This window comes from Oncorhynchus keta, chromosome 32 (genome assembly GCF_023373465.1).
Source record: "Oncorhynchus keta strain PuntledgeMale-10-30-2019 chromosome 32, Oket_V2, whole genome shotgun sequence".
Taxonomy (NCBI): Eukaryota; Metazoa; Chordata; class Actinopteri; order Salmoniformes; family Salmonidae; genus Oncorhynchus; species Oncorhynchus keta.
The window spans coordinates 19994362-20008840 of NC_068452.1; the positions used below are offsets into that span (position 1 = coordinate 19994362).

The window sequence follows — 14479 nt, forward strand, 5'->3', positions numbered from 1 at the left end:
TTTGATCACAGTCTAAATGGAGAAATCCCTCTTGAATATTTCAGCTCATTTAGAGACAATTTACCCTTTCTGATCAGATCTTACAAGTGAAGGACTACTGTAATGCTTGACTGGGCATGATTGTTCAACCATTTAACATAAATGACCATCTCTGATGTCATCTTGCAAATCTATCCACCTGTTTGCCTCTCCACCATATGTAGTTTGGATGGACAGCTACATGACCAAAGGCAGTGGGATGTCTCAGAAAAAATAACCCTTACTGCACATGTAGCAGTGGCTAAAAATAACCCTGCGCCATATTGTCCCTCTACCTCTTCCATTTTGGTCGTGTGTACTGCAGACCCTTAAGAGATGCTCAATTGACCGAAAGGATTCTCTTGGACAACTCAAGAGTTGCAAGACCCTTGGTTCCAGACTAGACAATATACAGTGTATGTTTTCCGCTGCTCATTCACATCTATTTGTTGTAAGATCATTACGTCAGATTCGACATAAATTAATACTGTGAATTAGCAACAACAAAAAATGTCTCCCATTTCCCTCTCCGTGCCTTTCCTCCACTCTCTGTATAGCTGTGTCTGGCTGCCAGGGAGTAACAGGTTGTCTCTGCTGCGGTGGCCCCTGAGCTTGGCTGTTGTGTTCAGCTCTTCTCTCCTGGTGATGAGGACACAGAGAGACGGAGCCCATGCAGCCACGTCTGGCCCAGCTAAACCATTGGGGCATGAGCTGCGAGCGCTGCTGGACACTGGATTCTTATAGATGACCACATCAGTCTCTGTGCCCTGCAGATGACCCTTGCATGTGTGCTGATATTGTGTGTGTGTGTGTGTGTGTGTGTGTGTGAAAAAGGGCTTTCTCTGTGTGTTCCACCACAGCAGAGACAACCTGCTGATAATTTGTCAGTGTTTCACAGCGTGTTTCACAGCTTAGTATCACACTGTGTGTGTGGGTGTGTGTGTGTGTGTGTGTGCTAGTCTAGAGCTACTTACTAGCCACAGAGCTTAGAACTCAGGCAGGCGAAGAAAGGCTTTGGTTGAAGGAGCCAAGATACAGTATCTCAATATAACACGATTCAAACGACACTGAGTATGCGATTATGTTTGAACAGTGTAACTGTGCATCCTCCGCCCTGGTTATATTTCACCCTAAAAGCTGCACCTCACACGCAAACGTCCACGTACAAACACCCCCAACACACAACGATCTCCGTTTCATTGAGGGAATGACCAGCGTCTCTGTTTTTAAAGTACTTTTATCCTTCCAACTGTGTGTATTGCAGACAGCCTTTAGCTTTGCGGCTCCACCCCTTTAGTGACTTTCGGGCAGTAGGCGTGAGACCTGTCGCCACGCGTTACGGCCCGCGCCGTCTCCTCCACGCTTGTATGTAAATGCATCATGGCGTCCTGACTCATGAGACTGAGAAATCCGTGTGAATATGTATGTCCCACGATGAGCGGCGCGTAAACGTCTCTGTGACGATGAGCCGGGTGTGAATCTGTGTGTTTGAGGTGTGGTGCGTGTGTGAATCTGTGAGATTGTGTGAGAGACGCTGTGTGTGTGTGTGTGTGTGAGAGAGAGAGCCGCTGTGTGTGTGTGTGTGTGTGAATCTGTGAGATTGTGTGAGAGACGCTGTGTGTGTTTGTGTGAATCTGTGAGATTGTGTGAGAGACGCTGTGTATGTGTGTGTGAGAGAGAGAGCCGCTGTGTGTGTGTGTTACACGAGGCACATGTGTCTGAGTGGATCCCCGTGCTCAGCAGTGACAATCCCAGTAGGAAGGAGTCTCATGGCTGTAAGCATTTTGCTGTGCTGCTCACCTCCCCTCAGGAGCACACACACTGAGGTAAACCAGACATCACGGTCTGTACACACACACACGCACAGATGCTCGCACGCAGATGCACACACGCTTACGTGCACACAGACATTTTCCTTTGCATTACAGACCTTTATAACACTGATATACCGTTTCTGACGTTTGGTCTGACGAACATCCATGGCTCTTTATAAGCCTGTCTACAAGTCTTCAATATCTGAGGGGTGCAAGTAAATTAACATATGACAAAGTTGACTCCCCCTGAAAAATTACCCCGATAAATATGGTGTATGAATCATGACAATACAGATTGTCTTAGTAAAGGGAACAATTTCTTTTGCTTAACAAAATGAGACTCGTTGTCACAAGTGGAATGCCAACTACGGACATTTGTGTTTTCAAAGGGGGGCATGGGTGACTGCAGGGGACATTCTCCTCAGACTGACGTCAAGTCATCATGAGTCATGAGGACAAGAACACGATCCCTCTCCACTGCTCACAGTGTAGTTTTATTGGAATGTTGGCCCTTTTTGTGTACGATTGCCAAATAAAGTGAGGCTAATCTTGTGTTTTGGATTATAGCCGCCCCACCACGTTTCTCTGTCAGTGTTAAGAACAAACAAGAACAAAGAAAGTGTGTAGTTGAACTGCCCACTCCGTGATCTTAAACATTAATTGGAAGGGAAAAAATGCATTTTTAATTTTAAAAAACAGCAAGGTCAAATTGTTTCTCAAGAAAAGGCACTTTCCTTTAACACTCCCCACACACATTTTAAAATCCTCTACTCGCTTCCTTAACACACACACACAGTATGACCGTCCATCAGTGGATAGAGGAATGCTTTGTGTAACAAAATGGTGGTCAAGTGTTCAATGAATCATAACAACATCTTACTGAAATTGAAACAGTTCTAAGAGACTAGCAACATTCATCATCCGGAGCAAAACTGTTCCACAAGACCAGCTCAATCCATAGCCAAGATGTTCATACCACAACTGTTCCACAAGATAAACCGCATTAGGCAGACTAAATAACTTTTTTGCCCGCTTTGAGGACAATACAGTGCCACTGACACGGCCTGCAACGAAAACATGCAGTCTCTCCTTCACTGCAGCCGAGGTGGGTAAAGACATTTAAACGTGTTAACCCTCGCAAGGCTGCAGGCCCAGACGGCATCCCCAGCCGCGCCCTCAGAGCATGCGCAGACCAGCTGGCCGGTGTGTTTACGGACATATTCAATCAATCCCTATACCAGTCTGCTGTTCCCACACGCTTCAAGCGGGCCACCATTGTTCCTGTTCCCAAGAAAGCTAAGGTAACTGAGCTAAATGACTACCGCCCCGTAGCACTCACTTCCGTCATCATGAAGTGCTTTGAGAGACTAGTCAAGGACCATATCACCTCCACCCTACCTGACACCCTAGACCCACTCCAATTTGCTTACCGCCCAAATAGGTCCACAGACAATGCAATCTCAACCACACTGCACACTGCCCTAACCCATCTGGACAAGAGGAATACCTATGTGAGAATGCTGTTCATCGACTACAGCTCGGCATTCAACACCATAGTACCCTCCAAGCTCGTCATCAAGCTCGAGACCCTGGGTCTCGACCCCGCCCTGTGCAACTGGGTACTGGACTTCCTGACGGGCCGCCCCCAGGTGGTGAGGGTAGGCAACAACATCTCCTCCCCGCTGATCCTCAACACGGGGCCCCACAAGGGTGCGTTCTGAGCCCTCTCCTGTACTCCCTGTTCACCCACGACTGCGTGGCCACGCACGCCTCCAACTCAATCATCAAGTTTGCGGACGAAACAACAGTGGTAGGCTTGATTACCAACAACGACGAGACGGCCTACAGGGAGGAGGTGAGGGCCCTCGGAGTGTGGTGTCAGGAAAATAACCTCACACACAACGTCAACAAAACTAAGGAGATGATTGTGGACTTCAAGAAACAGCAGAGGGAACACCCCCCTATCCATATCGATGGAACAGTAGTGGAGAGGGTAGCAAGTTTTAAGTTCCTCGGCATACACATCACAGACAAACTGAATTGGTCCACTCACACAGACAGCGTCGTGAAGAAGGCGCAGCAGCGCCTCTTCAACCTCAGGAGGCTGAAGAAATTCGGCTTGTCACCAAAAGCACTCACAAACTTCTACAGATGCACAATCGAGAGCATCCTGGCGGGCTGTATCACCGCCTGGTACGGCAACTGCTCCGCCCTCAACCGTAAGGCTCTCCAGAGGGTAGTGAGGTCTGCACAACGCATCACCGGGGCAAACTACCTGCCCTCCAGGACACCTACACCACCCGATGTTACAGGAAGGCCATAAAGATCATCAAGGACATCAACCACCCGAGCCACTGCCTGTTCACCCCGCTATCATCCAGAAGGCGAGGTCAGTACAGGTGCATCAAAGCTGGGACCGAGAGACTGAAAAACAGCTTCTATCCCAAGGCCATCAGACTGTTAAACAGCCACCACTAACATTGAGTGGCTGCTGCCAACACACTGACATTGACACTGACCCAACTCCAGCCACTTTAATAATGGGAATTGATGGGAAATTATGTAAATATATCACTAGCCACTTTAAACAATGCTACCTTATATAATGTTACTTACCCTACATTATTCATCTCATATGCATACGTATATACTGTACTCTATATCATCGACTGCATCCTTATGTAATACATGTATAACTAGCCACTTTAACTATGCCACTTTTTTTACTTTGTCTACATACTCATCTCATATGTATATACTGTACTCGATACCATCTACTGTATCCTGCCCTGTACCATCACTCATTCATATATCCTTATGTACATATTCTTTATCCCCTTACACTGTGTATAAGACAGTAGTTTTGGAATTGTTAGTTAGATTACTTGTTGGTTATTACTGCATTGTCGGAACTAGAAGCACAAGCATTTCGCTACACTCGCATTAACATCTGCTAACCATGTGTATGTGACAAATACACTTTGATTTGATTTGATTAAAACCCAGAGACAATTCCTTACCTTTACTTAACTAGGCAGGTCAGTTACACACTTTTTGACAAGTCTAAAAGCACCTGCCAAGAGGAAAATGGAGGGAATCTAAAGCATTTGCATTTCAGACACAGATCCTCAGTCTTCTCTGTCTGTGTTGCTGTGTGACCAGGGTTAAATCTGAGGTGTGTTTACATCAGCTCAACTGGATATGCACACAATGCCTAGGCCTTTCAGCTCTTGTGCCATGCAGCTAGAACATTGGACTGCGAGTGAGGATCCCTCTGCAATGACATTCACGATTTAAAGAAGGTGGATTTCAAATCCTTTTCTGAAAGAGCACACGACATTTCCAGGACATACAGTATTTTGCAAGATGCAGTCCGTCGGAGTACACCATCATTCATCCGTCGGAGTACACCATCATTCATCCGTCGGCGTACACCATCATTCATCCGTCGGCGTACACCATCATTCATCCGTCGGAGTACACCATCATTCATCCGTCGGCGTACACCATCATTCATCCGTCGGAGTACACCATCATTCATCCGTCGGCGTACACCATCATTCATCCGTCGGAGTACACCATCATTCATCCGTCGGCGTACACCATCATTCATCCGTCGGCGTACACCATCATTCATCCGTCGGCGTACACCATCATTCATCCGTCGGCGTACACCATCATTCATCCGTCATGGACCATTTTTTAGGTCCATGATTAGCTTAGTTATTATTTATTTTTTTACATTCTACGCTATTACTCAAGGGGAGATTAACCCCTCTCTTCTACCACCTAGCAGACTCAGGGTTAAATCTGAGGTGTGTTTACATCAGCTCAACTGGATATGCACACAATGCCTAGGCCTTTCAGCTCTTGTGCCATGCAGCTAGAACATTGGACTGCGAGTGAGGATCCCTCGTGACACACGATTTAAAGAAGGTCATTCAAATCCTTTCTGAAAGAGCACACGACATTTCCAGGACATACAGTATTTTGCAAGATGCATCCGTCGGAGTACACCATCATTCATCCGTCGGAGTACACCATATTCACTACACCATCATTCATCCGTCGGAGTACACCATCATTCATCCACCATCATCATTCATCCGTCGGCGTACCATCATTCGTATTCATCCGTCGGAGTACACCATCATTCATCCGTCGGCGTACACCATCATTCATCCGCGTACACCATCATTCACCATTACATTTAAGTCATTTTAGCAGACCATCATTCATCCGTCGGCGTATACCATCATTCATCCGTCGGCGTATACCATCATTCATCCGTCATGGACCATTTTTTAGGTCCATGATTAGCTTACTTATTATTTATTTTTTTACATTCTACGCTATTACTCAAGGGGAGATTAACCCCTCTCTTCTACCACCTAGCAGACTCTAATATCAATGATTTATTCAATCCGTTTATCCGTTCTCTTTATTCTCTACAGTAGAAGTCTGGCCCAGTGGTTTCCCCCAACAGATGATTCAACAGAGAGCAATTTGTGTGTTTTGAATGGAAATATTAGATGAGCACATCAGTCATGATGATAAAGAACTGATGGGGGGGGGTGGTGTTCATTTTTCTGCTGCTCAGAATCTGCTACTCATCCCTCTCTCAGCACTGGGGCCAGAGAGGCTGGTCTCCCTGCTGACCCCCCTCTTCCCTACACTGGCCAGGTCTCCCACACACTCTCCAGGGACTAAAATGAGAGCTCAAGATTAAGGGGGCTGGTTGAGGGGGACAGAGATAGACTGACTAAAAAAAAATGTGTACCACAGTCCCATTGAAATGAAGAGAAAGGCCAAAACACACCATGTAAATCTAAAAGCAGAGAGGAGGACAGGAAGATATTGGGAAAACAGGGGGTGAATGAGGGGATGACTCAATGGTCAGATGAAGAATAAATACATATCATCCATGTTTAATACCAACCAATACGTAGGATTCATGACTAGAGCTTTTTCTGTTGGTGCTGGGCTATGTACAATGTATCTGCATTTTGCAGACAGACATTGTATTGTGTTCCTGCAGCTTGGTGCAAAGTCATTGTAACACATTGAAGTCGATCGCAGTCTGTCAGTGTTAGATACTACACAGAAATACTGAACCAAAATATAAAACACAACCATTTCAAAGATTTTACTGAGTTACAGTTCATATAAGGAAACCAGTCAATTTAAATAAATGAATTAGGCCCTAATCTACAGATTTCACATGACTGGGAATACAGATATGAATGTGTTGGTCACAGATACAATACCTATTAAAAAGTATGGGAGTGGATAAGAAAACCAGTCAGTATCAGGTGTGACTACCATTTGCCTCATGCGATACATCTCTTTCTCATAGAGTTGATGAGGCTGTTGATTGTGGTCGGTGGAATGTTGTCCCACTCCTCTTCAATGGCTGTGTGAAGTTGCTGGATACTGGCGGGAACTGGAAAGCTCTGTCGTACACGTCGAACCAGAGCACTCCAAACATGCTTAACGGGTGACATGTCTGGTGAGTATGCAATCCATGGAAGAACTGGGGCATTTTTTTCAGCTTCCAGGTATTGTGTACAGATAGATCCTTGCGACATAGGGCTGTGCATTATCATGCTGAAACATGAGGTGATGGCAGGGGATGAATGGCATGACCATGGGCCTCAGGATCTCGTATGTGCATTCAAATTACCATTGATAAAATGCAATCGTGTTTATTGTCTGTAGCTTGGGGCACTCTGTTCAGAACGTTTTCGTCAGCAAACCTCTCGCCCCCACACAACACCACGCACGTGGTCTGCGGTTGTGAGGCCGGTTGGAAAGTACTACCAAATTCTATAAAACAACGTTGTAGGGGGCTTATGGTAGAGAAATTAACATGACATTATCTGGCAACAGCTTTGGTTGACATTCAGCATGCCAATCGCACGCTCCCTCAAAACGTGATACATCCGTGGCATTGTGTTGTGTGACAAAACTGCACCTTTTAGAGTGGCCTTTTAATTGTTCCCAGCACAAGGTGCACCTGTGTAATGATCATGCTGTTTAATCAGCTTCTTGGCAAAGGAGAAGTGCTCATTAACAGTTGGACAACATTTGAGAGAAATAAGCTTTTTGTGCGTATGGAACATTTCTGGGATCTTTTATTTCAGCTCATGAAACATGGGACCAACACTTGACGTGTTGCGTTTATATTTTTGTTCAGTGTATATTTAAAAAGTGCACACAGGATAATGGAACAGGAACTAATTACAGTAACATAATAATGAAATATCCAGGCTGTGTCTGGGGTTAACCATATTAAGTGATGGGAGTGCCTCTGACTGAACCAGTTACAGATACATTAAATACATCCAGGGAGAAGGAAGTTGTTCAAAATGAACACTTGCGTGGATTAGAGAATCAGGTGGCTAATAAAGCAACACCCACAGAATTGGAGAGAAACAGAACAGCTGGCTATGGGGAGGAGGGCCATTTCTGAAACTCAAGGTATAGCTTTCTTCCACTGTCTACGACTCACTTTTTCTCCTTTGATAAAAACGGATAATAATTTAATTGTTATATAATACTAACGTCATAACAAAGTAAAGGATAAATCGTGTTTCATATGACCATATTCGCACGAGACAAAAACACAAAGATATTCTGAATAGCCCAACAACATTTCCAAACGAATAAAAAATGGATATGCATATCTTGACAACTACATTTCCTTTGTGTAATTGTCTTATCGTGCAAAGGTACACAGTAGTAAATACTTAACACTATGAATAGTCGCTAACGCTCCAGAGCCTATTGTCCCCAACTCATCGACTGTGGCTAAGGAACGCTTGCTAATCCCATTCATTGAGCGCACTGCACATTATCGTTAATGAATCTATGGAGTTGCCAAGCACTAGTTCCTAAAGGATATATAAATGTAAATTAACGCATTTAAAAAAAAATATCACCCAACATGACAACTGTCAATATTCTGTAACACATGATAGGCTAATGAAGCGCTTATTGTAAACCAATGCACTTGTTTTAAATAACCATATATACAATTAACTGGTGATAGACTATTCATTTGAGATGGGCAAACGGATTGCACGCACACAATAGATTGACGTCGCGCAATCCGCCTCTCCAATCACATGTGCATGCCGGTCTGATCGGCTGAGAGTTGCCCTCCTGGTGATATTAAGGTACAGTATGCCTGTAGGCAACAGAACGGTGAAACAGGTAACGCAAAATGTAGATCACAAATTATGAAAAAAAACCAGACCATGCAAAAATGTGCGTTCGATTTGCCATTGTTGCAAAGGCGCATTAGTTCCCCAATGCTAACCAACACGCAACACGGAACACAGTGCAGATAAGGAATAGGCAAATAAAGTGCAGTATCATTATTGAATAGGATAGACATTCTTACCGCTATGCGAGTCTGTGAAGATGGGAGATACGGTGTTCCCGTGAAATTAGTTGTCGGTTCTGGCTTTACACACAGTCCACAATTGAACACGTCGGTGTTGATATTGTTGGCTCCAATTCTCAAGAGAACTTGAAGAGTATGTCATCACATCAGGGAAAGCTTGTGCATTCTTTGTCCATGTTTCTAGGATAACTAGTATTATCTCGTGATACAAGTACGTCGATGAAAGCGAAGTTCTTTGCTGCGTAAAAAGCATGCCAAAATCCCAATGAGCGCATTCCAGAACAGTCTTGTCATTTTGGTAGCCTATTATTGTCGGGTCTAAGGGCTTCTTTGCATGTGGAACAGTAGCATCATCTTCCCAGACAAATTATTGAGAGCAATCGTTATTTTGTTCATGTCTGTCGCTGAATTGGCTTGCCGCAATTCTAAATTTCGAACAAAGCCATGAATCGCTCATCTTATTGTTCCTTCATGGATCGGGTCATCGTCGGAAAACCAGAGTTGATGTTTTGTGCAAGTGATTTCAGCTGGTCTAATCCACCTCAATCCGACAGTGACTTCTCCTCACGTATTTATTACGGCAGGCGAGCGTTTGTTTACCATTTGGCATGGCATAGTCGCTGACTAGACTTCGAGGTGACACGTTTTGGTTGAAGATACGACGACACCGGAGAGTGACAGCTCGATTTTCTGTCAGAAGTGCAGTGATGTCGATATGATGCGAAAGAACGGTGGGATGTTGCGCATCTTTCACAGTGCGCGTGCCCGTCAGTTTACACATCTTGGATTTGACACATTTTGGAACTCATCAAACAACATCGCCGCACATTGCGGAGCCAATTCCTTCGCATTAACAGATAACTATTTAAACATATGAGCTATATCTGGGGGAGGGAACATTTCAAATTAACAAATTAAATTGTGTAAAACTTAGTTACCTTACCTTGAAGTGTCTGCAGAATTAGAAGTGCAAAAAAATAAGGTGAACAATATTGTCATAACCTGTAGGCTATTTCTTCTCCAAATAAACTGTTCGATTTAATGTTACAGTAACCTAATCCCCATCTAATTCCCTATTAACTCATAAACCCATAGAATGTTAACATTGCCTCAATGGCCAATTAAAAATCGAATTGACTGTACTTACCCTAAAAATGCCTGATGTAAGATTTACGTTTCTTATGAAAGGAGCTGTTGCGCTGACACGTTTTCTACTTCCATCACTGAGAAGCGCGCGAAGAGACACGGAAAGTTCCAACAGTAGAACAATGCAGGTCCTCTTTGACATAACCTTGGGGCAATGAAACGGAGAGTGACAACGGAACCGGGTTCCCGCTGTGACCAGTGGCAGTCCCTCATCCTCTCTCCATAGTGATAGCGCCTGTCAAATCAGGACAGGCTTGACAGGATTGGTTGGGTCTGGGCTCTGCCTGTGAGGGCGCCCAGAGAGTAGGCTGATGCCAGGTTTACACTAGTTAGTTCTGTTCAGTTGCTCAACACCAAGAGCCCGAGGAGAGAGGAAAGTTGGGATCCCAATACGACTTTGATGACTTCACTCGGTTGGATGACCCATAATGCAGTGTGTAATTGAGTCTCCACCACCAGGCCAAAGATAACAGTGCACCAAGGGGAAGATTAAGTTCCAAAGAGTCCCTTCCATATCATGATCCCATGGAGTCAAATCGTCCATTCTTGATTCACTGGAAAGAACGTCAACAATTTCGCTCCTGCTCCATACTGGAAAGGAACAAAAAAGCAACTCCATCCATCCATCCCATTCCCTAACTAACTGCTCAGTACTGAGAGAGGTCGGTCCTGGTGTTGACCTGCCTTTGTGTGAAGCCTCAAGACAGGGAACACACGGCTAATTGAAACCAGGCTAGTTAAATTTGAGGCCTAATTCTTCAATGTGGTTCCAATGTACTCCACCTCCTCTGTCTCGCTTTGTCGGGCAGGCATGTGTCTGTGCAGCCATGCCCAGTCCAATTCTCCCTGCCTAGCTGTCTGTGTTCTGCAGTGTGGCATGACCTCTACAGATCCTGTGATCTCTCGTCATCGGAGGATGATGATGATTCAGTGTTTTGGGTCCTTCAGGTGCCCTAGGGGTGAGGGAGTCACACAGTCATGCGTTTTTTTCTTTCCCTTTGTTTGTTCAGTATTCCGACCTTGCCGGACCACCACTTGGCCACGGACCGGCCGGGCAGACAGCAATGGCGCCCCCGTGTGTCTCTGGAACATGTGCGACTATTCAGAAAGGGAAGGATGGAGGGGAGGTTCAGGGCAGCCACAAACCTTTCACCCCATTAAAGGATTAGGAAATAACCTCTATGTATACATACAGCTCATCAAGCCACCTACTGTCTACCACTCTCGAGTCATCTGCTGATGAAGGGAGAAATAGATTAAGCATTTAGCCACCAGTCACTGCTCAGTCTACGGGTACTGTGGTTGGTCGCACTAACAAACTAATGTAAACAATATAGATTATTACATTTCTTACCACAGTAGACATGTGTTTTCTACTGAGGGGTGGATGTGAGAGGAATGTATGTGACTGCTTGTGATGTAGAGGAGAGGGAGAGGTGAGACTGAAAGAGAGAGAGGCAGATGACAGAACCAGGAGGTGGAGAAGACAGACCGAGGAGATGAAAGACGAGAGGAGAGGAAAAGCGGAGGGATCGAGCAGATGTAAAGGAGGATGAAAAGAGAGATGAGGGTGGATGAGAGGAGAGAGGGAAGGCCTTGCTGGGGAGGGTGCCCTCAGCCAGGCCGTAGCAGAGAGCAGTCTCTAGTGTCTCTCGTCTATACTTAGCAGAGTCCACAGATTGCAGCGAGCGCTCAGGGGACGTGCATTCAGACTGGCAGGATCCACTGCCATCCGTCCCGCTGCCCGGGGCCACGTACGATCACAACTCACGCCAGCATGGGTTCCTGCCATGGGGTAGGGAGAGAGATAGGACCAGTGCAGAGGGTTAAAAGACACATTCACACACTGCACAGTACATACCAGCAGTGTGGAAGAGGGATTTGATCATATACACTGTCAGAACAGATGCCATCGAAGGAGGGGAGGGGACTTGGTTATGTAGCAACAAACAGACTCTTGTAAATACCGTGTTTGACACTGACAACACTGATGACATTGGACGGTCTACATGTGCAAGATACAAAAAGTAAAGTCTTAAAACATTTATAAACGTTGCATTTAAAGGCCCAGTGCAGTCAAAAACCTGATTTCCCTGTGTTTTATATCTATTTCCACACTATGAGTTTGGAAAAATACTGTGAAATTGTGAAAATTATTATAATGCACTTTTAGTGCAAGAGCCGTTTCAAAAGAACTGCTGAAATTTCAGCCTGTTTTGGTGGGATGGAAATCTGACCTACCAGGTGACATTAGCAAATTAGTTAATAGGCCAATTAGTAAGAGGGGTCAAAACCTCTCTGCCAATAACAGCTAGTTAAAAATGTTCCCCTCCAAGACAGTCCTAACAAAATTCTTGCTTGAGAAATTTCTTTGTTAAGAAGCTATTTGCTTATGTTTTTTTTGCCATTTTAAATTTAACACCATCACTCAATCGTTACCCAGAAATGATTTGATATCTTAGATTTTTTTTTAAATGGCTGCATTGGCCTTTTAATAACCTGCCGGAACATTCAACAGTGTGTGGGACCGGGATACATTTAGTGTTTTACATGACTATACACACTGAAGAGATCTTAATATCCATATCTCAATGTACCTACCCAATACCTTTTTATAACCCTCCAGGTCCAGTCCCCACCCTGCGTCCCTGTGCCCATCGTGATGGGCATACAGCTGAGATGTCAGAGCTCTCTAGGTGTGACAGAGTTAACCACACACCAAGTCATCAAAACAAGGGAATAATCCATTATTAGACAAGTGTACTGAAACGAGCCCTGTTTCCTTACTCATAGACTGGTTAATATTTAAGCCATTATGCAAATATGTCACAAGTCTTTGCCAAATGTTGTACCTCAGAGCCAATTCCTTGTGCACTCAAGACTTTAGTTGGGTCACAGTGGGAAAAGCATTGGGAATCATTGACTTCATACAGTCGTATGAAAAAGTTTGGGCAGCCCTCTGAGGCTGCATAATCATTTACTCTTGTCGTCCCAGAAAATGATCACAGTGGCATGCCATTCATTTTCTAATAAAAGCTGAGTACTGGGGGTATTGTCCAGACAAAGATTTCTAGCGTAGCAATATTAAGTTGTATGAAATTAAATCAGATGTGAAAAATAGGCTCTGCAAAAATGTGGGCACCCTTGTCATTCTGTTGATTTGAATACCTGTAACTACTTAGCACTGATTCATTGGAACACACAATTGGTTTGGTGAGCTCATTAAGACTTGAACTTCATAGACAAGTGCATCCAATCATGAGAAAAGGTATTTAATAAGGTGGCCAATTGCAAGTTGTTGTTCTCTTTGACTCTCCTCTGAAGAGTGGCAACTTGGGGGCCTCAAAACAACTCTCAAATGACCTGAAAACAAAGACTGTTCAACATTATGGTTTAGAGGAAGGCTACAAAAAGCTATCGCAGAGATTTAAGCTGTCAGTGTCCACGGTGAGGAACATGGTGAGGAAATGGAAGACCACAGGCACAGTTCTTGTTAAGGCCTGAAGTGGCAGGCCAAGTAAAATATCGGAGAGGCAAAGACGAAGGATGGTGAGAACGGTCAGAAACAGCCCACAGACCACCTCCAAAGACCTACAACATCATCTTGCTGCAGATGGTGTCACTGTGCATCATTCAACAATTCAGCGCACTTTGCACAAGGAGAAGCTGTATGGGAGTGATGCGGAAGAAGCCTTTTCTGCACACACGCCACAAACGGAGTTGCGTGAGGTATGCAAACGCACATTTGGACAAGCCAGCTTCATTTTGGAATAAGGTGCTGTGGACTGATGAAACAAAGATTGAGTTACTTGGTCATAACAAGGGACGTTATGCATGGCGGCAAAAGAACACAGCGTTCCAAGAAAAACACTTGCTACCCACAGTAGAATTGGGTGGGGGTTCCATCATGCTGTGGAGCTGTGTGGCCAGTGCCGAGAATCTTGTTAAAGTTGAGGGTCGCATGGATTCCACTCAATATCAGCAGATTCTTGGGAATAACGTTGAAGAATCAGTCACAAAGTTGAAGTTACGCCGGGGCTGGATATTTCAACAAGACAACGACCCAAAACACTGCTCAAAATCTACCCGGGCA

General features: G+C 44.8%; 1 protein-coding gene across 1 annotated transcript in view; it reads right to left on the bottom strand.

Moving 5' to 3' along the window:
• Positions 1-10987, bottom strand: part of LOC118384147 (gap junction gamma-1 protein-like) — a 54140-nt gene extending 43153 nt beyond the window's left edge. The window contains exon 1 of the mRNA XM_052490829.1: positions 10388-10987. The gene's annotated coding sequence lies outside the window, so the exon portion shown is untranslated. The remainder of the gene's footprint in view (positions 1-10387) is intronic.
• Positions 10988-14479: the final 3492 nt, after the last annotated feature.